The 27,274-nt window shown below is 34.1% G+C and overlaps 2 non-coding genes across 2 annotated transcripts; both read right to left on the bottom strand.

Annotated features, from left to right (window-relative positions):
• Window positions 1–5,805: 5,805 nt before the first annotated feature.
• Window positions 5,806–5,911, bottom strand: LOC112761759 (small nucleolar RNA R71). The gene has a single exon (XR_003182137.1). It is a non-coding gene; the product is annotated as a small nucleolar RNA R71 (small nucleolar RNA).
• A 6,876-nt stretch (window positions 5,912–12,787) lies between these two features.
• Window positions 12,788–12,893, bottom strand: LOC112761756 (small nucleolar RNA R71). The gene has a single exon (XR_003182135.1). It is a non-coding gene; the product is annotated as a small nucleolar RNA R71 (small nucleolar RNA).
• Window positions 12,894–27,274: the final 14,381 nt, after the last annotated feature.

Here is a 27,274-nt window from a genome sequence, read left to right as displayed (position 1 = left end):
TGGACTTCCAACTCCCAATGCATTTGAAACTCTAGTGCTGAAAGAATCACCCAGAAAGAACAACAAAGTTCAATGACAAAAAGAAAGAAAATGTGTAACTGGTATAAAATAATATATACATGATGATAAAAGTAAAACATTACTGCTAAGCCAATTGCTTCTGGCATTGTGTAGATTGCCTCCAATGATCATGTACACAATGCAGGTGTCGACTTCAACAAGCAAAATACGAAATGATGGTACTCCGCTTCACAACCTGACCGCCATAGTTGGTGCGGGTGTTCTGATACTAGAGGTAAGTCCTTGAAGAAGGTTCATGAAATGCTTTGTCTTGAATGCATGTGTTCTGATACTGGAGGCAAGTCTTTGAAAAAGGTTCATGAAATATTTTACCCTGAATGCACGTGTTCTGATACTAGAGGCAAGTCCTTGAAGAAATGAAGCATTTTACGCTAAATGGACGTGTTTTGACACTGGAGGCAAGTCATTGAAGAAGATTCATGAAATATTTTGCCGACTTCAACAACTATTGCCTCTAGTGATCATGTACACAATGCAGGTACCGACTTCAACCAGCAAAATAAATGTGAAATAGTAGTGCTCCATTTTTCATAACCTAACTGCCATGGTTGGTGCAGGTGTCCTGATACTAGAGGCAATTCCTTGAAAAAGGTTTATGAAATATTTTGTCCTAAATGCACATGTTATGATATTGGAGGTAAGTCATTGAAAAAAGGTTTATGAAATATTTTTTCAAGAATGCACTTGTTCTAATAATAGATGCAAGTCCTTAAAGAAATAAAATGTTTTACGCTGAATGGACGTGTTCTAATGCTGGTGTGGGTGTTATGATACTAGAAGCAAGTCCTTGAAAAAGGTTCATGAAGTATTTTGCCCTGAATACACACATTCATTAAATGTTTTCATATATGTAAAAATCATAATTCAAATTCTCTGTGTATCGTGCGGGTCAAAATCTAATTATATATTGATTCTCATGATAGTAGTTGTTTAACCTTTTTAAATGCATGGTTAAGTTCTTGTGTTATACATGCTGTATATCATGGTTGAAACTTGAAAGCTGCATTTTACTCTGCAACGTGATAATTAAAAAATTTTCTTAATTATAACTTTGAATACACACATATGACAATTTTGCTAACACATGTTCATACTAAATATCAGCTCAAACATTTAATATTGGTTAAGTGCCAAATGGACAATGATTTAGTTTCAAAGATTTAACTCTATTTGCTCCAATCCCATTCCTCACACCAATGCATGTTCCATAAAAAAATTTTCTTCAAATACCCTTTCCCTTGCCTTCATTGCCTGCAATATCAGACAACAAAAACTTTCATGACTTTAGATGTAACTCTATAAATATAATTATATTTGTTTGCTTGACATTATTTCTTGAAACCAGAAAATATTACTTAATGAAATAAATTAAAGTGGTAGAGAAAGTTAAAAAATAGAGAGGTGAAGAGCAGAAAATAAGAATAAACATAGTAGAATTTTTAGTGTGGGAGATATGGAAGACAAGAAATTAAAAAATATTTCAGCAACAGAATATTCAACTAAAATGAACAACCAAAAAAGCCAAACTAATGGAGAATCTATTTTGAAACACAACAGAACAAAATATTTTAAAAAATAAGAGCAATGGAATGAAAAGAGCACATCTAATCAGATAGAGACCTCCACTGGAAGATTGGTTAAAGGCGAATGTAGATGCTGCTTTCAGAAATTAATTCAATAATTAGAAAAGTAGATAAAATTTTAATTTAAATATCCAAACATCATCATTTTTAAATTTATAAGACTTTAAATAGTAAATAGAAAAATAATCCAAAATTATAGAGTTTGGATAAAAACCTTAATTTATTTCAAATCCAGTTAATCAAAACTACCTTTTATTATCTTCAATAAAATAAAATAATTTATGAAATTAAAGCTATAAATAAATATATAATTTGAAATTAGTTTGTAATAATAACTTTTCAAAAGCTTTGGGTCTTACAATACGCATCCTCCAATTCAGCCTCAATTTGCTTTATAACCTTTCTATTTGCTTCAGAACCCCTATTCTTTTCTTCTGCTAATCTGCCACTGAGATTAGAGATCTGAATTCTATTGTTAGAATCAAAACTCCTAGTTTATTTTCCAGTCACGAGAGCATATCTGCACCATTTTAGCATTTGGTGCAGTCGAAACATTGGTGAACCCTCTACCTCCTTCCCCCAAATAGCTTTGAAAATCTTTCTCACCTTTTCTTTATTACACCAGCGTTCCTGGAACCGAAATTTTCTTTTAAGTTTAGAAACACCAGAATCAGAGCTAAACAAAATTGGCCTATGGTCTGATCCGACATCTTTCAAGTGGGACAAAATAGTCCTCGGGTAAGCCTTTCTTAATGTTGATGAAATTAGACATCTCTCTCTCTCTCTCTCTCTCTCTCTCTCTCTCTCTCTCTCTCTCTCTCTCTCTCTCTCTCTATATATATATATATATATAATATAGTTACTTTCAAACTGTCTATTGTCCCATGTAAATTTTTTCCTTTAAAAGTAACATCCACCAATCTTCCTCTATTGATAAAATTGCTGAATTGTTGAATGGAAGAGCTCGACTTTATCCTCCTTTTCTCCTTTTCATGGTAAGTTGTTATAGCATTAAAATCCCCAACTATAAGGCAATGATCATGTTGGGTGCTTATAATACACAAGATTCTATCAAACTGTGCTTCCCGAGACTTCTCCTTTGTGTGTAAATGAACTTCAACTATCTTCCATGTTTGCTATAGTAATGGTTCTTCCCACTTGAAGTGAATGCAATAATCTTCTTGTTGGACTATTTGAATGTTAATCCCTCCCTTCCACGCCACAACCAAACCACCAAATAGTCCTCTTGGTGCCACACGGTGAACATGCTCAAACCCAACACCTGTGACAGTTATTTCCATATTTGGGGTAGTATTATTTGTCTAACATAGAAACACTACCTCAGAAAAATGGGTTTTCATAAACCCTTTCATGTTGTGATATGTTAGGAGTTTCTCCAAATTCCAATAGTTCCACACTAATATCTTCATGGACTGTTGGGTGCCATATGTTGGGTGACACCCTCTCCCACTTTTAACTGAGTTTCTTTTGTGTGGCACAATTTTTTTTTCTCCGATCCTTCTCCCGCATCTTCTGATCTCCTTTTTGCACCTGAAATTAATCTACTATAAGTAGACCTTTTTCGAGACATTTATTTTAGATTTGGTTTCTTCACTGTGATGCGTGAGCATCTTGTCTATCTTTTCCTAGTGAATTTGCATCTAAATTGTTGAATTTGATTAATAATTAATTATATTTTAGCCACTATGGATGCTATTTTGAGTTTTGTACAATATTGTTTATTTTAGGTAGCATTTGGCGGAATCTGATGGAGTTTCTACAGAGAAAGAGAAGAAGCCAAGGAGATGACCAGCGAATACCGACGCGGACGCATGGCTCACGCGACTGCGCGGAATGGAGAAAATCGCAACGACGCGATCACGTGCCTGACGCGAACGCGTGGACTGGAATCTGCACAAATGACGCGAACGCGTGGACGACGCGGACGCGTCACATGCGCCAAGTGCAGAAAAAGTAGAAAAACGCTGGGGGCGATGTCTGGGCTGTTTTGACCCAGTTCTTAGTCCAAAAATCACAGATTAAAAGCTGCAGAATGGACAAATCAAGTGGTCCCACCCATCAACTGAAGACTTGTTAATTAATTCGAATTTTAAATTCAAATCTTATTTTAGGAAAAGATATTATTTTAATTTTAATTTTAGATATTTGATTTTTGAATTATTAGGATTAGATATAAAAGGGATCCCAATAGGGTGGTTCCACAACAACATATTCCACAACATTATTCCATATAGATTTACATTTCATATTCCATGAGCAACTAATCCTCCATTGTTAAGGTTAGGAGCTCTGTCTATTGTATGGATTGATAATATTATTTTTCTATTTTAATTTATGTTTTGATTTATATTTCAATAATTGTTTTCGTTCTTTATTTTATGAATCTGGGTGGAACGGAAGTATGACCCATGTTCTATTTGAGTTCTTGTAAAACTTGGAAAAGCTCTTTACTTGAACAATAGCTTGAAAATATATTATCCTGAATTTCTAATTGTTTGTATTTAGCGGGATACGTGACATATAATCCCTTTATTTTTAGACAATTAGGATTCTTGTGGCATATAAACTGGAATTTGATCATCACCCTCTAATTGGAATCAATTGACCAAGGAATTGGCAGTTGATGAATCTTAGAGGAGACTAGGAAGGTTTAAGCAATTAGGGTCTAGTCACAAATAGTTTGCCATGAATTAAATCTTGCATAATTAAAATAGTTAATAAGAAAAGTCAATCCAGAAAATAGATAACTCTGAAACCTTAACTGCCTTCTCCATATATTATTCCCAACTTAATTACTTGCCTTTCTTTAATATTTTTGATATTGTTTAATGTCTTTTATATTGCATCTCAACACCAATTTTTGTTTGTCTAACTAAGCCTATCAAACACTAGTGTTGCTTAGTCCATCAATCCTCGTGGGATCGACCCTTACTCACGTAAGGTATTACTTGGTACGATCCGGCGCACTTTCCGATTAGTAAGTGTGGTTGTAAAATACCGCACCAAGTTTTTTGCGCTGTTGTCAGGGATTGATTGTGATTAACAACTACTCGTTGTTTGATTGCTTAGATTAGAAAATTTTTTTTATATTTTTTTCTATTATTATTAATTTTTTTTATTTTGCATTTTTTCTTACGATTATTTTTTTCTTTTTTCTTTTCTTCACGTTAAATTCTTTTTTTCTTTTCCCTTTCCTTTACGTTATATTTTTTTCTTTTCCTTTTCGTTTACATCCCCCTCCCCTTTACACCGTACTTCTTTTTTTACTTTTATTAAAAAAATAAAAAATAAAAAATAAAAATAAATAAAAATAAATAAAAATAAAAATAAAAATAAAAACATTTATATTTAAATAAATAAAATAGCACTAAAAATTTATTTTTTTAATTTCTGAATTTAAGTTTGGTGTTACCCAGTTAATTTTATTTTAATTTTTCTGTTTATTTTTCCTTTTAAATTTTTAAATTTTTTTATTTATTTATTTAGTTTTTTTATTTTATTATTTTACACAGGTTACCTCACAGGGACTTCTCTGCACTCTGACGTAGAGAGTCCCATTTTTTTCTTGTTTTCTGCTTGTGTATACACAGGAGTAGAGACAAAGAACATCTCTTAGACTTTGATCCTGAACCTGAAAGAAATTTTAGGCGACGTTTACAACAAGCAAGACTTTGCAAGGCTGCAGAATCCACTATGGCAAATAATAATGCTAATGCCAATGTGGTAAATCCGAATGGGGATGATCAACAGAGGAGAGTGCTTGGCTCTTATTCTGCCCCTACTGCGGATCTTTATGGAAAAAGTATTGTGGTGCCTCCTATAACTGCAAACAACTTTGAGTTGAAGTCACAATTGGTCACCCTGGTGCAACAGAACTGCCAGTATCATGGACTTCCTCATGAAGATCCAAATCAGTTTATTTCTGATTTTCTGCAGATATGTGATACTGTGAAGACAAATGGAGTGAATCCAGAGGTGTACAAACTCATGCTCTTCCCGTTTGCTCTGAGGGATAAAGCAAAGTTATGGCTAGATTCCCAACCAAAGGAGAGTCTGAATACTTGGGACAAGGTTGTTACTGAGTTTCTCACAAAATTTTTTCCACCAAAGAAGCTGACTAAGCTTAGGTTGGAAGTTCAGACTTTCAGACAGAAGGAAGGTGAAACTCTTTATGAAGCTTGGGAGAGATACAAGCTACTGACTAGGCAATGCCCTCCGGACATGTTCTCCAAATGGACCCAACTAGATATCTTTTATGAAGGTTTGGGTGAGATGTCCAAGATGAGCCTAGACACTTCTGCAGGCGGTTCATTGCACAAGAAGAAGACACCAGAGGAGACTATTGAGCTTATTGAATTGGTTGCAAGCAACCAATATCTGTACTCATCTAACAGGAATTCTGTGAACTCTGAAACCTCTCAAAAGAGAGGTGTGTTGGAAGTAGAAGCTGTTAATGCTCTTCTTGCTCAGAACAAGCTTATGTCTCATCAGATAAATCTACTTACTCAACAGATGGGTGGCATGCAAGTCTCAGCTATCAACACTCAAAATCCACCCCAAGATACCTCCTATGACATGACAGGTAACTTTATGCAAAATGATAATTATGATTATGCTCAACCCTCTTCTGAACAGGTGAATTACATGGGGAGTGGTCCTAGAAATCCCAACAATGATCCATATTCTAAGACATACAATCAGGGATGGAAGAATCACCTAAACTTTGGGTGGAGGGACCAACCTCAGAGACCTCAGAACTTCAACAATAGTTCTCAGGGCGGTTTCCAGCAAAACAATGATTTGGAAGCAATATTGATAGGTTTTAGACAGGAAACCAGAGCATCCATTAAGAACCTGGAGATTCAAATGGGTCAATTAGCCACAAAGGTTAATGAAATTGATCAGAGGACTACTAATAGCCTTTCCGGTAACACAATTCCAAATTCAAGAGAGGAATGCAAGGCTATCACTGTAATAAGTGAACAAGTGGCAAGTACAGAAGCACAAGTTATACAGGAAACCAGAGCCTCTATTAGAAACTTAGAGGTGCTAGTGGATCAACTGAGCAAGCAATTACTTGAGAGGTCTGCAAGTACATTTCAAGAGGATACAGTGGTGAACCCAGGAGAAGATTGCAAGGCTATTCAATTGAGAAGTGGTAAAGTAGCTGGCTCTGAGACCAAGGCCAATGAAGAGCTAGTTGAAAAGGAAGCTCCAGAGGAGAAGAAGGGAGAAGTGGAGCACATCCCTCCAAAGCGTGCAGACAACCCATTCCCAGACTCTCTTGACACTTATCATACATTGCCAAAGGCTCCTGAGTACAAGCCTAAAATGCCATATCCTCAGAGACTTCAAAAGGAGACCAAGGACAAACAGTTTTCAAAGTTCTTGGAAGTCTTTAGAAAGTTGCAAATCAATATTCCTTTTGCTGAGGTTTTGGAACAAATGCCCCTCTATGCCAAGTTCATGAAGGAGCTGTTGTCAAAGAAGAAGCCTTTAAAGGGAGATGAGACAGTGGTCCTGACTAAAGAATGCAGTGCCATCATTCAGAATAACTTACCAAAGAAGATGCCAGATCCAGGGAGCTTTCAAATTCCATGCACCATCGGGAGTACAACCTTTGAGAAGGCGTTATGTGATCTGGGAGAAAGCATCAATCTAATGCCCTTGTTTGTGATGAAGAAGCTGCAGATCCAAGAGGCACAACCCAAAAAGATAGCATTACAGATGGCGGACAAATCTATGAAGCCTGCATACGGATTAGTGGAGAATATCTTGGTCAAAGTGGGTAAGTTCTTCCTCTCAGCAGATTTTGTAATTCTTGATACAGGGGAGGATGAGAATGCCTCTATAATTCTAGGAAGACCATTCCTAGCCACTGGAAGAGCTCTGATTGATGTAGAAGTATGTGAATTAGTGCTTAGAGTGCATAATGAGCAACTGGTCTTTCATGTCTTCAAAGATGTACATTCAACAGGTGAAGAAGAGAGGTGCATGCAGGCTGAGCTTATTGATCCAAACCTTCAAGAACCCCCTGATGATGCACAGCAGAATTTGCAACTCAAACCTCCTGTGGTGACAACCGATAAGATTCCGCCTGACATCAAACCCAAGTTTGGTGTTGGAACTGCATCATCCACCAAGGAGGAGATCCCCAAAAATAAAAAAATACCCAGAGAATGGAGAAACAAAAAGATCCCCACTGAAGGTTTCTCCCCAGGAATGAAGGGGTATTGACCAGCAATCCAGCATGGGTTTATACAGTAATCAGAATCCTCTCTCTGGAGCATATTGAGCTACGTTATGGAGACACAGAAAAGAAGTTCAAAGTAAGGGGTGAAGAGCTGAGCCCCTATGATCCTCCTCCTTAGAGGAGCTGACCGTCAAGCTAGTGACGATAAAGAAGTGCTTGTCAGGAGGCAACCCGATAATTTCGTATCCTTAGCTATTTTTCGTAGTAGTAGTTTTCCTAGTTATTTTATTGAGTTCTTACTAATTTTCTGATCATGCAGCTATGTTCTTCCAGGAACCGAACACCTCAAGCTATATAATTCAACAAAAAAAAAGAAGCACACGACGCGATCGCGTCATTAACGCGAACGCGTCAATCATGTGTGCGTGAAAAATAAATTTGAACAGAGAGTTGCGCGGGAGTGGCGCAAGAATGATGCCTCTAGCACAAACAAGCCCACGCGGACGCATGGCTTACGCGACCGCGTCATTTATGATTTTTGCCACTTCACGCGACCGCGTCATCCACGTGGACGCGTGACCCGAAAAATCAATGTAGAAGGTGTCTGGACAGAGAATTAAGCTGGCTTGAGGCAAGAAGTGTGCTAAAAGCACAAATTTGGTCACGCAAACGCGTGCCCGACGCGTCCGCGTCAATTACATAAATGATCATCCACGCGAACGCGTGCATGACGCGACCGCATCGTAGGAAAATGTGGCTCCCAAGCCATGCGAACAGAAAGTCACGCGGGCGCGCGGCTGGCTTCGCGCGAATAGCACATAATCTAGGGCACGCGGACGCGTGCCTGACGCTAACGCGTCATTATGAAGAATGCGCAACGCACGCGATCGCGTCATTGACGTGAACGCGTCGCTTGCGCCGCCTAGTTTTCTTTCTCTCTCTCTCCCAATCCTAATTCTCTCTTATTCTCTTATCCTTTTATTTTTTCTTTCATTTCAATATTTGTCTCTTCTATTTTCAGTTCTTCTTTGCTTGAGGACAAGCAAACCTTTAAGTTTGGTGTTGACGCTTCGCTTATAGGTTTTCTGTCTATTCTTATGGCACCAAAGGGAGGCGAATCATCTTCACGGAGGAACACAACCTGAAGAATAAAATGACCGCTAGGATAATTAAGGTGGTTGAGTTCCCTTCATTTTTATTCCTTCCCTCTTTTCTATATTATATTCCAGTTTCCTGTTATTTTTCTTTGTTTGTTGCATGATCTTTTATTAGTTAGAATCCTAGGACTAGTTTAGTTTTCATTTAATTGCTTTAATGCTGAAAAGATGTTTCATGTACCACTCACTGAACTTGAATCTAAAAATAAAAGAAAAAGAAGTGATGTATTACATGAGAAATTGAGTTAATTTTAAAAACAGTCGGATTTACTTAAATGTGGTGGTATTTTCTGTGATTCTGAAAGCATGACATGAACAGTGCATAATTTTTTATAGTGAAGTTTATGAATGTTAAAATTGTTGGCTCTTGAAAGAATGATGAAAAAGAAAGATATTATTGATAATCTGAAAAATCATAAAATTGATTCTTGAAGCAAGAAAAAGCAGTGAAAAACACAAAGCTTGCGAAAAAAATATTTAATAAAATAAAGAAAAAACAAGAAAAAAAAAAGCAAGTAGAAAAAGCCAATAATCCTTTAAACTAAAAGGCAAAGGGTAAAAAGGATCCAAGACTTTGAGCATTAATGGATAGGAGGGCCCTAAGGAATAAAATCATGGCCTAAGCGGCTAAATCAAGCTGTCCCTAACCATGTGTTTGTGGCGTGAAGGTGTCAAGTGAAAAGCTTGAGACTGAGCGGTTAAAGTCGTGGTCCAAAGCAAAAAGAGTGTGCTTAAGAACTCTGGGCACCTCTAACTGGGGACTCTAGCAAAGCTAAGTCACAATCTGAAAAGGTTCACTCAGTTATGTGTCTGTGGCATTTATGTATCCGGTGGTAATACTGGAAAACAAAATGCTTAGGGTCACAGCCAAGACTCATAAAGTAGTTGTGTTCAAGAATCAACATATTGATCTAGGAGAGTCAATAACACTATCTGAATTCTGAGTTCCTATGGATGCCAATCATTCTGAACTTCAAAGAATAAAGTGAGATGCCAAAACTATTCAGGATTGCAGTTGTAAACCCCACTATAAGAAGAGACATGAGCTTAATCGAACTCTCATTCTCATGCAAATTCACATCCTAAGCTTATATTAGTGTTGGTTGCTTGAGGACAAGCAACATTTTAAGTTTGGTGTAGTGATGCGTGAGCATCTTGTCTATCTTTTCCTAGTGAATTTACATCTAAATTGTTGAATTTAATTAAGAATTAATTATATTTTAGCCACTATGGATGCTATTTTGAGTTTTGTACAATACTGTTTATTTTAGGTAGCATTTGGCAGAATCTGATGGAGTTTCTACAGAGAAAGAGAAGAAGCCAAGGAGATGACCAGTGAATACCGACGCGGACGCATGGCTCACGCGACTGCGCGAAATGGAAGAAATCGCAATGACGCGATCGCGTGCCTGACGCGAACGCGTGGACTGGAATCTGCACAAATGACGCGAACGCATGGACGACGCGGACGCGTCACATGCGCCACGTGCAGAAAAAGTAGAAAAACGCTCGGGGCGATGTCTGGGCTGTTTTGACCCAGTTCTTAGCCCAGAAATCACAGATTAAAAGCTGCAGAATTGACAAATCAAGTGGTCCCACCCATCAGCTGAAGACTTGTTAATTAATTCGAATTTTAAATTCAAATCTTATTTTAGGAAAAGATATTATTTTAATTTTAATTTTAGATATTTGATTTTTGAATTATTAGGATTAGATATAAAAGGGATCCCAATAGGGTGGTTCCATAACAACATATTCCACAACATTATTCCATATAGATTTACATTTCATATTCCATGAGCAACTAATCCTCCATTGTTAAGGTTAGGAGCTCTGTCTATTGTATGGATTGATAATATTATTTTTCTATTTTAATTTATGTTTTGATTTATATTTCAATAATTGTTTTCATTCTTTATTTTATGAATCTGGGTGGAACGGAAGTATGACCCATGTTCTATTTGAGTTCTTGTAAAACTTGGAAAAGCTCTTTACTTGAACAATAGCTTGAAAACATATTATCCTGAATTTCTAATTGTTTGTATTTAGCGGGATACGTGATATATAATCCCTTTATTTTTGGACAATTAGGATTCTTGTGGCATATAAACTGGAATTTGATCATCACCCTCTAATTGGAATCAATTGACCAAGGAATTGGCAGTTGATGAATCTTAGAGGAGACTAGGAAGGTCTAAGGAATTAGGGTCTAGTCACAAATAGTTTGCCATGAATTAAATCTTGCATAATTAAAATAGTTAATAAGAAAAGTCAATCCAGAAAATAGATAACTCTGAAGCCTTAACTGCCTTCTCCATATATTATTCCCAACTTAATTACTTGCCCTTCTTTAATATTTTTGATATTGTTTAATGTCTTTTATATTGCATCTCAACACTAATTTTTGTTTGTCTAACTAAGCCTATCAAACACTAGTGTTGCTTAGTCCATCAATCCTCGTGGAATCGACCCTTACTCACGTAAGGTATTACTTGGTACGACCCGGTGCACTTGCCGGTTAGTAAGTGTGGTTGTAAAATACCGCACCACACTGCTAGATAGTTCTCCTTCCACCCTTGATAGAAAAGGTGAATCGTATTTGTTGTCCATCCTTCTGTCCACCACCAGTATGTGCTGCATCATCAATATTGAAGTTGTTTGATATATTTTCATTAGAATCAAGCTCTTTCGGTATTGAGTCTTCTCTTCCCGGAACTCGTGGATTTATTTCACTCTGAACTTTTTTTTTCTTTTCTCCCCTTTTGCCTCCCTTGTTCCTTAACTAATAAGTTTGACAAGCTTTTTAATAGGTTGAATGGAGTTGGACTCTTAGCTTTGACCAAACCAATCGCTGCTTCTTCTGACATTGATAGGCTACCATTTGATTTATTTGTGTTTACTTTACTCCCTGGTTGCTCTGACTGCAACCATCCACCCCAAAGCTCCTTTTCTATCTCATCTAAAACAACATCCCTTAATTATGTTAGGCATGATCTGACCTCATATCCTAGATGACCGCAATAATAACAAAAATTTGGTGTTACCCAGTTAATTTTATTTTAATTTTTCTGTTTATTTTTTCTTTTAAATTTTCAAATTTTTTTATTTATTTATTTAGTTTTTTTATTTTATTATTTTACGCAGGTTACCTCACAGGGACTTCTCTGCACTCTGACGTAGAGAGTCCCATTTTTTTCTTGTTTTTTGCTTGTGTATACACAGGAGTAGAGACAAAGAACATCTCTTAGACTTTGATCCTGAACCTGAAAGAAATTTTAGGCGACGTTTACAACAAGCAAGACTTTGCAAGGCTGCAGAATCCACTATGGCAAATAATAATGCTAATGCCAATGTGGTAAATCCGAATGGGGATGATCAACAGAGGAGAGTGCTTGGCTCTTATTCTGCCCCTACTGCGGATCTTTATGGAAAAAGTATTGTGGTGCCTCCTATAACTGCAAACAACTTTGAGTTGAAGTCACAATTGGTCACCCTGGTGCAACAGAACTGCCAGTATCATGGACTTCCTCATGAAGATCCAAATCAGTTTATTTCTGATTTTCTGCAGATATGTGATACTGTGAAGACAAATGGAGTGAATCCAGAGGTGTACAAACTCATGCTCTTCCCGTTTGCTCTGAGGGATAAAGCAAAGTTATGGCTAGATTCCCAACCAAAGGAGAGTCTGAATACTTGGGACAAGGTTGTTACTGAGTTTCTCACAAAATTTTTTCCACCAAAGAAGCTGACTAAGCTTAGGTTGGAAGTTCAGACTTTCAGACAGAAGGAAGGTGAAACTCTTTATGAAGCTTGGGAGAGATACAAGCTACTGACTAGGCAATGCCCTCCGGACATGTTCTCCAAATGGACCCAACTAGATATCTTTTATGAAGGTTTGGGTGAGATGTCCAAGATGAGCCTAGACACTTCTGCAGGCGGTTCATTGCACAAGAAGAAGACACCAGAGGAGACTATTGAGCTTATTGAATTGGTTGCAAGCAACCAATATCTGTACTCATCTAACAGGAATTCTGTGAACTCTGAAACCTCTCAAAAGAGAGGTGTGTTGGAAGTAGAAGCTGTTAATGCTCTTCTTGCTCAGAACAAGCTTATGTCTCATCAGATAAATCTACTTACTCAACAGATGGGTGGCATGCAAGTCTCAGCTATCAACACTCAAAATCCACCCCAAGATACCTCCTATGACATGACAGGTAACTTTATGCAAAATGATAATTATGATTATGCTCAACCCTCTTCTGAACAGGTGAATTACATGGGGAGTGGTCCTAGAAATCCCAACAATGATCCATATTCTAAGACATACAATCAGGGATGGAAGAATCACCTAAACTTTGGGTGGAGGGACCAACCTCAGAGACCTCAGAACTTCAACAATAGTTCTCAGGGCGGTTTCCAGCAAAACAATGATTTGGAAGCAATATTGATAGGTTTTAGACAGGAAACCAGAGCATCCATTAAGAACCTAGAGATTCAAATGGGTCAATTAGCCACAAAGGTTAATGAAATTGATCAGAGGACTACTAATAGCCTTTCCGGTAACACAATTCCAAATTCAAGAGAGGAATGCAAGGCTATCACTGTAATAAGTGAACAAGTGGCAAGTACAGAAGCACAAGTTATACAGGAAACCAGAGCCTCTATTAGAAACTTAGAGGTGCTAGTGGGTCAACTGAGCAAGCAATTACTTGAGAGGTCTGCAAGTACATTTCAAGAGGATACAGTGGTGAACCCAGGAGAAGATTGCAAGGCTATTCAATTGAGAAGTGGTAAAGTAGCTGGCTCTGAGACCAAGGCCAATGAAGAGCTAGTTGAAAAGGAAGCTCCAGAGGAGAAGAAGGGAGAAGTGGAGCACATCCCTCCAAAGCGTGCAGACAACCCATTCCCAGACTCTCTTGACACTTATCATACATTGCCAAAGGCTCCTGAGTACAAGCCTAAAATGCCATATCCTCAGAGACTTCAAAAGGAGACCAAGGACAAACAGTTTTCAAAGTTCTTGGAAGTCTTTAGAAAGTTGCAAATCAATATTCCTTTTGCTGAGGTTTTGGAACAAATGCCCCTCTATGCCAAGTTCATGAAGGAGCTGTTGTCAAAGAAGAAGCCTTTAAAGGGAGATGAGACAGTGGTCCTGACTAAAGAATGCAGTGCCATCATTCAGAATAACTTACCAAAGAAGATGCCAGATCCAGGGAGCTTTCAAATTCCATGCACCATCGGGAGTACAACCTTTGAGAAGGCGTTATGTGATCTGGGAGAAAGCATCAATCTAATGCCCTTGTTTGTGATGAAGAAGCTGCAGATCCAAGAGGCACAACCCACAAAGATAGCATTACAGATGGCGGACAAATCTATGAAGCCTGCATACGGATTAGTGGAGAATATCTTGGTCAAAGTGGGTAAGTTCTTCCTCTCAGCAGATTTTGTAATTCTTGATACAGGGGAGGATGAGAATGCCTCTATAATTCTAGGAAGACCATTCCTAGCCACTGGAAGAGCTCTGATTGATGTAGAAGTATGTGAATTAGTGCTTAGAGTGCATAATGAGCAACTGGTCTTTCATGTCTTCAAAGATGTACATTCAACAGGTGAAGAAGAGAGGTGCATGCAGGCTGAGCTTATTGATCTAAACCTTCAAGAACCCCCTGATGATGCACAGCAGAATTTGCAACTCAAACCTCCTGTGGTGACAACCGATAAGATTCCGCCTGACATCAAACCCAAGTTTGGTGTTGGAACTGCATCATCCACCAAGGAGGAGATCCCCAAAAATAAAAAAATACCCAGAGAATGGAGAAACAAAAAGATCCCCACTGAAGGTTTCTCCCCAGGAATGAAGGGGTATTGACCAGCAATCCAGCATGGGTTTATACAGTAATCAGAATCCTCTCTCTGGAGCATATTGAGCTACGTTATGGAGACACAGAAAAGAAGTTCAAAGTAAGGGGTGAAGAGCTGAGCCCCTATGATCCTCCTCCTTAGAGGAGCTGACCGTCAAGCTAGTGACGATAAAGAAGTGCTTGTCGGGAGGCAACCCGATAATTTCGTATCCTTAGCTATTTTTCGTAGTAGTAGTTTTCCTAGTTATTTTATTGAGTTCTTACTAATTTTCTGATCATGCAGCTATGTTCTTCCAGGAACCGAACACCTCAAACTATATAATTCAACAAAAAAAAAGAGGCACACGACGCGATCGCGTCATTAACGCGAACGCGTCAATCATGTGTGCGTAAAAAATAAATTTGAACAAAGAGTTGCGCGGGAGTGGCGCAAGAATGATGCCTCTAGCACAAACAAGCCCACGCGGACGCATGGCTTACGCGACCGCGTCATTTATGATTTTTGCCACTTCACGCGACCGCGTCATCCACGTGGACGCGTGACCCGAAAAATCAACGTAGAAGGTGTCTGGACAGAGAATTAAGCTGGCTTGAGGCAAGAAGTGTGCTAAAAGCACAAATTTGGTCACGCAAACGCGGGCCCGACGTGTCCGCGTCAATTACATAAATGATCATCCACGCGAACGCGTGCATGACGCGACCGCATCGTAGGAAAATGTGGCTCCCAAGCCATGCGAACAGAAAGTCACGCGGGCGCGCGGCTGGCTTCGCGCGAATAGCACATAATCTAGGGGACGCGGACGCGTGCCTGACGCTAACGCGTCATTATGAAGAATGCGCGACGCACGCGATCGCGTCATTGACGTGAACGCGTCGCTTGCGCCGCCCAGTTTTCTTTCTCTCTCTCTCCCAATCCTAATTCTCTCTTATTCTCTTATCCTTTTATTTTTTCTTTCATTTCAATATTTGTCTCTTCTATTTTCAGTTCTTCTTTGCTTGAGGACAAGCAAACCTTTAAGTTTGGTGTTGACGCTTCGCTTATAGGTTTTCTGTCTATTCTTATGGCACCAAAGGGAGGCGAATCATCTTCACGGAGGAACACAACCTGAAGAATAAAACGACCGCTAGGATAATTAAGGTGGTTGAGTTCCCTTCATTTTTATTCCTTCCCTCTTTTCTATATTATATTCCAGTTTCCTGTTATTTTTCTTTGTTTGTTGCATGATCTTTTATTAGTTAGAATCCTAGGACTAGTTTAGTTTTCATTTAATTGCTTTAATGCTGAAAAGATGTTTCATGTACCACTCACTGAACTTGAATCTAAAAATAAAAGAAAAAGAAGTGATGTATTACATGAGAAATTGAGTTAATTTTAAAAACAGTCGGATTTACTTAAATGTGGTGGTATTTTCTGTGATTCTGAAAGCATGACATGAACAGTGCATAATTTTTGATAGTGAAGTTTATGAATGTTAAAATTGTTGGCTCTTGAAAGAATGATGAAAAAGAAAGATATTATTGATAATCTGAAAAATCATAAAATTGATTCTTGAAGCAAGAAAAAGCAGTGAAAAACACAAAGCTTGCGAAAAAAATATTTAATAAAATAAAGAAAAAACAAGAAAAAAAAAAGCAAGTAGAAAAAGCCAATAATCCTTTAAACTAAAAGGCAAAGGGTAAAAAGGATCCAAGACTTTGAGCATTAATGGATAGGAGGGCCCTAAGGAATAAAATCATGGCCTAAGCGGCTAAATCAAGCTGTCCCTAACCATGTGTTTGTGGCGTGAAGGTGTCAAGTGAAAAGCTTGAGACTGAGCGGTTAAAGTCGTGGTCCAAAGCAAAAAGAGTGTGCTTAAGAACTCTGGGCACCTCTAACTGGGGACTCTAGCAAAGCTAAGTCACAATCTGAAAAGGTTCACTCAGTTATGTGTCTGTGGCATTTATGTATCCGGTGGTAATACTGGAAAACAAAATGCTTAGGGTCACAGCCAAGACTCATAAAGTAGTTGTGTTCAAGAATCAACATATTGATCTAGGAGAGTCAATAACACTATCTGAATTCTGAGTTCCTATGGATGCCAATCATTCTGAACTTCAAAGAATAAAGTGAGATGCCAAAACTATTCAGGATTGCAGTTGTAAACCCCACTATAAGAAGAGACATGAGCTTAATCGAACTCTCATTCTCATGCAAATTCACATCCTAAGCTTATATTAGTGTTGGTTGCTTGAGGACAAGCAACATTTTAAGTTTGGTGTAGTGATGCGTGAGCATCTTGTCTATCTTTTCCTAGTGAATTTACATCTAAATTGTTGAATTTAATTAAGAATTAATTATATTTTAGCCACTATGGATGCTATTTTGAGTTTTGTACAATACTGTTTATTTTAGGTAGCATTTGGCAGAATCTGATGGAGTTTCTACAGAGAAAGAGAAGAAGCCAAGGAGATGACCAGTGAATACCGACGCGGACGCATGGCTCACGCGACTGCGCGAAATGGAAGAAATCGCAATGACGCGATCGCGTGCCTGACGCGAACGCGTGGACTGGAATCTGCACAAATGACGCGAACGCGTGGACGACGCGGACGCGTCACATGCGCCACGTGCAGAAAAAGTAGAAAAACGCTCGGGGCGATGTCTGGGCTGTTTTGACCCAGTTCTTAGCCCAGAAATCACAGATTAAAAGCTGCAGAATTGACAAATCAAGTGGTCCCACCCATCAGCTGAAGACTTGTTAATTAATTCGAATTTTAAATTCAAATCTTATTTTAGGAAAAGATATTATTTTAATTTTAATTTTAGATATTTGATTTTTGAATTATTAGGATTAGATATAAAAGGGATCCCAATAGGGTGGTTCCATAACAACATATTCCACAACATTATTCCATATAGATTTACATTTCATATTCCATGAGCAACTAATCCTCCATTGTTAAGGTTAGGAGCTCTGTCTATTGTATGGATTGATAATATTATTTTTCTATTTTAATTTATGTTTTGATTTATATTTCAATAATTGTTTTCATTCTTTATTTTATGAATCTGGGTGGAACGGAAGTATGACCCATGTTCTATTTGAGTTCTTGTAAAACTTGGAAAAGCTCTTTACTTGAACAATAGCTTGAAAACATATTATCCTGAATTTCTAATTGTTTGTATTTAGCGGGATACGTGATATATAATCCCTTTATTTTTGGACAATTAGGATTCTTGTGGCATATAAACTGGAATTTGATCATCACCCTCTAATTGGAATCAATTGACCAAGGAATTGGCAGTTGATGAATCTTAGAGGAGACTAGGAAGGTCTAAGGAATTAGGGTCTAGTCACAAATAGTTTGCCATGAATTAAATCTTGCATAATTAAAATAGTTAATAAGAAAAGTCAATCCAGAAAATAGATAACTCTGAAGCCTTAACTGCCTTCTCCATATATTATTCCCAACTTAATTACTTGCCCTTCTTTAATATTTTTGATATTGTTTAATGTCTTTTATATTGCATCTCAACACTAATTTTTGTTTGTCTAACTAAGCCTATCAAACACTAGTGTTGCTTAGTCCATCAATCCTCGTGGAATCGACCCTTACTCACGTAAGGTATTACTTGGTACGACCCGGTGCACTTGCCGGTTAGTAAGTGTGGTTGTAAAATACCGCACCACACTGCTAGATAGTTCTCCTTCCACCCTTGATAGAAAAGGTGAATCGTATTTGTTGTCCATCCTTCTGTCCACCACCAGTATGTGCTGCATCATCAATATTGAAGTTGTTTGATATATTTTCATTAGAATCAAGCTCTTTCGGTATTGAGTCTTCTCTTCCCGGAACTCGTGGATTTATTTCACTCTGAACTTTTTTTTTCTTTTCTCCCCTTTTGCCTCCCTTGTTCCTTAACTAATAAGTTTGACAAGCTTTTTAATAGGTTGAATGGAGTTGGACTCTTAGCTTTGACCAAACCAATCGCTGCTTCTTCTGACATTGATAGGCTACCATTTGATTTATTTGTGTTTACTTTACTCCCTGGTTGCTCTGACTGCAACCATCCACCCCAAAGCTCCTTTTCTATCTCATCTAAAACAACATCCCTTAATTATGTTAGGCATGATCTGACCTCATATCCTAGATGACCGCAATAATAACAAAAATTTTCTATCCATTCATATTGTAGATTTAGATCTATCACCCTCCCATTCCAGCCTACAATCTTCAATATTCTCCTAAGAGGTTTAGTAAAAGTTTAATTTGAATTTTCACAATCCTATCTTCCTTGCCCCTAATAGAGAAGAAATAAACATTAATCACTTCACCTATCTCCTCCGACCTTCCTCCTTAATTCTTTAGTTTTGCAATGTTCAAGTAACCCCATAATTGAATCTAAATTGAAACCTAAGCGAACTCCTCATCATCAATGGTGACTTCCTATTTTTACCTTTTTAAATTAAGAATGTTGTTTTTGAAAGGTCATAGAACTCCTTTCTCAATATTAATAACATCCATCTCGTTTTTAAAGAAGAATTGAAAGAGGTTACTACTATAACCTAACACTTTCAATTCTGTTACTTGATCCCAAATAGCTGTCAATGCTGATTCCATAGTTCCAACACTAAATGCCCTATCCACCAATAGCCTCCATGATAAACTCTTAGTACATTTCTCTAAATCGATCTATATATCTCCATCATCAAAACTAACAACTTTTTCGTCTACCTCCAAATTATTATCGTCTGGTGTTATTACCAGAGTCAACCATGTCAAAGCCTGTTGCCTTACAATTGAAAGCTCACACTCACACAAATTTGTGAAAATTAGGATTATTTTGCTAAACCTCTAGCAGAACATGTAAAAAACCCTAAGGGTTACATTGGAACTCAATTACTTTATTAGTACTATTTTAAGATGGCCAATGCTACGGTGACGAAGAAGTTATTCTTCTTCAGCTGCTAAAGCGATGTGGAGGAGCCATCTGGCTGACGCGTGTGGCATTGTTCTCCATATAGAGACATTGGCTGTTCGGAGGCAGATGATGCGCAGTTAATATCGTAGAAAGAGATTAATTAGGTGAGAGATTTTTCATACCTAATAATGATGATTATGATGTTGGACTTTTTTGTGCATAACTAGTATAAGATTTTTGGTATATTGTGTAGTGGACTTTTTGTTTGTTTATTGCACTGTTAGTGTCAAGAGAGTTAAAATTTTGGTTAGTTGGAGAAAATAAAAAAGGGTTTTGGTGAACATGATTGTTAATTATTGAAAGAAGTATCTATATATATATGGTAGTAATTGTTAATTTAGTAAGAAAAATTATAAATAAAATTTAGAATGTTGTTTCACATTCAATAACTACAATTTTGATAAGTTAAAAGGTTCAATAGAGGTAATTTTATATGTAATTATCTTTAATTTTTTATTTAAAACATAATATATTTTCTTATTATTTTGGTGTAGATAGAGTTTAAGGATATTAATTAAGATTTTTTATTTAGGATTAATTTATATAATTTAGACTTTGTAGATTAGGATTTTAGATTTAGGATTAGAATTATTGTATTGATTTAGGATTTGGAAATTAGAATTTAGGATTTAGAATTTATAAATTACGGTATTTATGGAGTTTAGAGTTTATTAGATTATGATCTAGTATTTATGGTGTTAGGGTTTAGGTTTTAATTTAAGAAGTTGAGGATTTTAGATTTAAAGTTAAGAGTTTAATGAATGTGATTGAATGTTTAGGATTTAGGATTCAAGATTCAAAGAAATTAGTGTTGAGAGAGTTTAGAATTTATACTTTAGGATTGAAGTTTGAAGGTGAGAGAGGGAGTTTATTGTTTAAGTTCGAAATTTAAAAATTGACAAGATTTAAAATTTTAAATAATTAAAAATGTATGACCTTAATTTAAAAAAGAATTGTTTCAATTAAAATATAAGTAGGTGTTTATTAAACCAACTAAGAATTATTATAAAGTATCTAACGAAAATATAAAAATATATTTAATTTATTACGTTAATTAGTTTCATTAATATATAATTGAATAAAGTTTGCATTAATTAAATTAAACGAATTTATAGTCAGTATTGTGCAGTTGATATTATTAAAAATGATGGGGTGAAATATTTTTAATTGTGACTATAGTCTCCGTTGGGTATAAATTATTTTTAAGTTAAGTTTAATTATTTTTTTTTATGTCTCCCATAAGTTGTTTTTGATAATATTAATGTACAATTTGTAAATACCAGAGATCGATTAATGATTTTATTAAATATCAAGGTTACGAAAATAATAAAAAATAATAGAAATAAAATACAATAAAAAAACATAAAATAAATTAAACCTTTAAATCCTACGAATTTTGATAATCATCGTGTTTACGGTGCAGAGGCGGACTAGGCAGGATTTGATTATGAAGTTGTTATTAAAGAATAGGTGTAAATAGTTGCAAAGACTTTCCCATTCGTTCGCTACAGGTTTAGGGTAAGGTTAAGTTTGGGGGAGTGATCGGAGTGTCGGGTATTTTTGTTATTTTTTTTTATAAAAATCCAAACGGCACCGTATCAGTTCATGCTGTTACTCTTCTTTTTATTTTTGAATTCTCATTTTTTTCGATGCCCAAAAATCTATATGATTCACAGACTTCTTGAAAATTTTGTCATTCCTTTTCAAATAAGGGCTCCAAATGATAACAATGAAACTAAACTGACTAACATTCTATCAATTCGACTGCATGATTGACCCCCAAAACACATAACCTTACGGTCATTCAACTCTATATCGGCCAGTTCCACAATAATGACACAATAGTGCATTTCCTTTCTTCCAACTGTCCAGCATCATTAAAAACACCCATGTAGCAAAGAAGAACTTGACATATTCCCGATAAAAAACTCAACTATTCCCACACAGCAAGCTTCTCTTCGCTTATATGCACACCATACACCAAGGTAACCGCAGAAATAGAAATTATTCATTGTTACTTCCCCGCTGTATAGACAACATTGTCTCTTCTTTGTAACAATTACTCAACCTAAACATGATATCATCCCACGTTATTAATAAACCTCCAGAAACACACCTTTCGATCCCACAATTTCTAAACTCACCGTATCATTACCCCAAAATTGTACTAAATCAAACTTTGTAATCACCTCGTGCACCATTGTATATAATTGTATGCATCCTTCTTAGTGAAGCCCATTAGAGAATAGCCACCAGCTTGTCCAGCCATATACTCCAGAATCTTAGACGTCGGAACACCATGAGCCTGCATACCAGATATTTGTGTCTTGACAGAACAACTTATTTCTCTAAAATTCGTCATCATATGAACCATATATATCGGAGTTAAATCATGGTTATGATCCAATACTATTTTTCTCACCCTCCATATACGACTGACCACATCAAGGTAGACTGATAGCTTTGTGTCAAAATTTGTGCGCATTTTCGGTCTGTGACCTCTCTGCCTATCTAGCCTATCATAGTGATAACGTTGTCTCAGGCCCGCTCTGTTACAAAAAAATCTCCTACGAATAACCATTTCACTTTCATCTTTTCTCGAGTCACCCTTCTGAATACCAAAACCAAAACATTTGCCGAACCTCCTGTAAAATTCATATGCTGCTTCATCGCTTTGGAATGCCTTACTCATTAACTCTTCCTTACTCAACTGCAATACATCTCCATAGTCACCGGCTTCTTCATCCAACATTTCATATCCACTCTCAGCCATTAAAATTTTCAATGAATTTTTGAGTTCAATAAATTCAACAACGAATACCCTGGAAGAAAATTTGTATCAGAATAAATAATAAAATTAACTGATCACTAAGACAGCAACAAAAAATCTCCTCACCAGTGTGATTGATTAATTCCAAATACAATACCTAAGTCGTAGAACATAATGTTTCCTGAATAACATCACACAATACTCACTAATCCACACCTTTGCAGTACTTACCAACCCCAATACATGACATACCTGCATTTCTATGGATTAAGTCCACCTATCCTAAATATCACTTTATTTTGACATATGAAGAAAGCACGCTACACTTACTCATCAACTTAGGCTAAAGATTTTTACAATCAATCATCAACAATAACAACAAGCTCTTTTTATTTCTAAAAAATTATTCTCAACCATCATTACGTCAGAAAAATATCTTACATCACAAATTATATGTATTACCAACAAATCCCCAATAACACTTACAAATAAAGAAAATTTGGCATCGATTTCATTTGCTTATTTTTCATCGCATCCTCTTTTGTGAACAAAAAACCTCCGACTCTAATTTTAACTTTTCTTCCACCTCACAACTCAAACACACCCTTGCATAAACATACAACCAAGCATAATCTTTAACGTACAAAATACATGTGTTCTATTGGAAAAACTTACCGGCTTAAATGGTACCAACACTAATAACCCCAGCTCTCGTTCCTTTCCCTTCATACCCTTCAATTTCTCAGACCTTTCACCGTCTACTGCCGTCAGCCTTCTCCCTCCTAACACCGAAACAGAGTCTGGATTACCCTAATTCTTTCAACACTTCTACTACTACTACTATTATTATTATTATTATTATTATTATTATTAAACTAAGCCCAGAGAAGGATAAGGCAACATCCCAATCCATTTATGTTAAATAAATAACCCAACTAAAAAAAATCTTATTAGACTTGAAATAAAAATAGCTCCAACATTTAATCACAATAATTAACACAACATAATACTTATCTCATTAATCTGTTTTATCTGTTACAGTCTGCTGTTTCTGCTTTTGATCAGAGTTGCTATTTTTTTAGGAAATAACTTGACACATGTCCACCAACCAACTTCTCCACGTTGCTTCAGCATATAAGAAAAATTTTTTTTTTCATCACCGTAGCACTGTCCTTTTAAGATATTTCATAATATTAAGTGTGTGTTTGAATTACAATTTGTAAACGGGAGTTTGCATAAAATTGATTTTGCAAACTTGATTTTGATAAAAAGTAAGTTTGTGTTAAAGTGATTTATGTTTGGTAATTTTTTTATCAAAATTGATTATAGTAAAATAAATGTTGTTTGGCTTATACCATTCAAAATTACTTTTAGATAAAAAATTACTAAAATAGACCTCAACTTAAATAATTTTTTTTATATTATCCTATCATTTTAATTTAGATATTTAAATAGATCTTATTAGTTAATTTTATAATAAAATTAATATTTACTTACTAAAATAAAAATAACATATAAAAATAGATAAAATATATTTTTAAATAAAAATAAAACAATATATATATATATATAAAGAATATTTAATCAAATATGTTACACTTTTTTTAAGTATTAACTAAGAATGTTACTTTAGTATTTTTTTACATCGTACTCTTATTCTAGTACTCTCAATAATCTTATTCATAATATTAATTTGGAATCCAACGTTTATGATTTTATTATTATTTATGATTAATTTTTTATTTAATATATTTTTTAATAGAATCATAATTTATATTATAAAAAATTACACTAAAACATAGTATATGAGAATTACAATTATAAAAGAGAGTATTAAAAATAATAAAAAATTAAATATTTACTTTATAGTAATTGAAACAAATCTAAAAATTTTTGATGATCTTTTTATATAGTATATTTTTAGTATTTTTAGTACTATTTTTTTAGTATGCTATAATCTTTTACTATTATTATTATTTATAGTTATTTTTTGGTTTAATTTACTTTACCTAATAGAATCAATAAATTATATTATAAAAAGATAATAACAAACATAATACAAAAAAATCACAATTATAAAAGTATATAATATCAAACAAACAGCTGAAAAAAATAAAAAAAAATAAATAATAAAAAAATAGAGCTCATATAAATAGAAATAACAAGAATTTATAAATAATATAATAACATACATGAAGGAAAAGTTGTAAAAGATAAATAAATGGTCCATGGCTAAAAGCCCATTAGAAAAACGCAGAAATTAAAAATAGTTGCTTCTTATAAACGTTGGTTTTGGTAGCGAAATCACTTCTGCGTTCATGAAAAAAAATTTGCCAAACCAAAAGTTGAAGCTTTCAAAAAGTCTAAACGTGCTTCTTCTCTTCCAATGAGTTTTCCAAATACACCCTAACTATATTAAGTGGTGTAAAAAAAGTCACTAATTAAATTAGTTATTCATGTAAAATATATATTAAAATATAAAATACATATTAAAAATAAATTAAATAATATATATTTATATATAAATATATAATAATTAATTTTTTGTACGTAAATAATATTTTTGTATATATATAGACAACTTCAAAATCTCAACAATTATTTTTGTAACGGTGAATATTGAATTACTTTTATATACCTTATCTAAGTTTAAAAGATTTAATGTTAATATTCGATAAGAAAAATGTCATCGGGTTACTTTAATTTTATCTTTTGTTTTTTTTTTTTTTATTCTTTGACACTTAATTAATAATCAACTTTGAATTAAGATAACAAGACTCACATGTTATGAAAATTATAAATTCAACACTAATTGAATTCTTTTTTTTTTTCACTTTGAATGATTTTTTCTTAAAATTAAAGAACTTGATTGTATTGATGATAAAAGATTATTCTATATTTTTTAAAAATATAAAACAAAAATAAGAAAAATTTTAAATGTTATTTTTATTGTTTTAGATTATTAATTTTTATGTGTTAATTAGTTAAATAATTTGAAAATTGATTATATTTTATAATAATAAAAAATTCTTTTATAATAATAATATAATATTTTTTTGCACTGTTAAAAAATTGGGAGGATACTCCTATAAAAACACAGAAAATATCTTTTTTAAAGATATTTTTTAATAATTAAAATTTAACACATATAATCACTTAAATTATGTTATTTTTGTCAAAATTAAGTCAGACAAATTAATTTAACCGAAAAATAGTGAATTAAATTTTGAATTCGTCTAAATTAATATTATTTTTTATAAAAAATAACTATAATACCCCTATTATATAAAATGACTAAAATACTCTTATTATATATATTAATTTTGAGAATTCTAAATTTTAGCCATTTTCTTCTCTATCGTTATAGGGTTAGAATTTAAAGTTTTCAATAATATATATATATATATAATAGAGATATTTTAGTTATGATTTATAATAGGAATATTGTAGTAATTTTTTATAAAAATATTAATTTATACCAGTTTAAAATTTAATTTATTAATTTTTTTTGTTAAACTGATTTGTCTAGTCTAATTTTAATAAAAATAATACAATTTAATTGATTATATGTGTTAAATTTTAATTTTTAAAAAATATCTTAAAAAAAAAGACGTTTTTGACATCTTTATCTAAGTGGCTCCTTTATTTTAAAGTGAAAATTCCACTCCCCTCCCCTGCGAGATGTTCAAATGACACTCCCCTCCCCCTATTTTATAAATGTACATTCCCTTCCCTTCTAATTTTTAAAAAACCTCATCTTTAATCCATTTTAAACTTTTTGTGTTAACTAATATTAATTTTATCTATTTTTTAAGCAAAAAAAATATTTTAAAAAAAATATCCATTAGCAAACATTTTATTTTTTATCATTAAATTTTACTTACCAAAATATCCTTTAATAAATTATTCATTTATTGATTAAATTATATTTTTAAAAATATTTAATAATTATATTATTTTTTTCTAAAATACCCTTCAATAATTTTTTAATTATTAAATTATAATTTTACCAAAATTTTCATTAACAATTTTTTTATATTTTACTATTAATTTTTCGATATCTATATATATTATTTTAACCTTAAATAAAAAATTTTAGTAAGATTATTTTTTAATATCAATATATATTAATTGGTATACATATTAACAGTGGTAAGATTTTTTATTTAATGTTAAAATAATGTATATTGATATCAAAAAATTAATAGTAAATATAAAAATAATTGTTAACAAATATTTTAGTAAAATCATAATTTAATAATTAAAAAATTATTGAAGAGTAGGTATTTTAGAAAAAAATAATTTAATTATTAATTATTTAAAAAATATTTTGGTAAAAATACAATTTAATCAATAAAAGAATAATTTATTAAAGGGTATTTTAGTAAGTAAAATTTAATGATAAAAAATAAATTTTTTATTAATGGGTATTTTTTCAAAAAATAATTTATTTTTTCTTAAAAAATGAATAAAGTTAACATTAGTTAACACAAAAAAATTAAAATAGATTAAAGAGGAGGTTTTTTAAAAATTAGAAGAAAGAAAAATGTACATTTATAAAATAGAAGTAAGAGAAGCGTCATTTTAACATTTTATATGAGGGGAGAGTGAAATTTTCTCTCTTTTAAATATGTCAGTTCTAATT

This window comes from Arachis hypogaea, chromosome 16, assembly GCF_003086295.3.
Source record: "Arachis hypogaea cultivar Tifrunner chromosome 16, arahy.Tifrunner.gnm2.J5K5, whole genome shotgun sequence".
Classification (NCBI taxonomy): Eukaryota; Viridiplantae; Streptophyta; class Magnoliopsida; order Fabales; family Fabaceae; genus Arachis; species Arachis hypogaea.
This window is presented reverse-complemented; position numbering and strand designations above follow the sequence as displayed.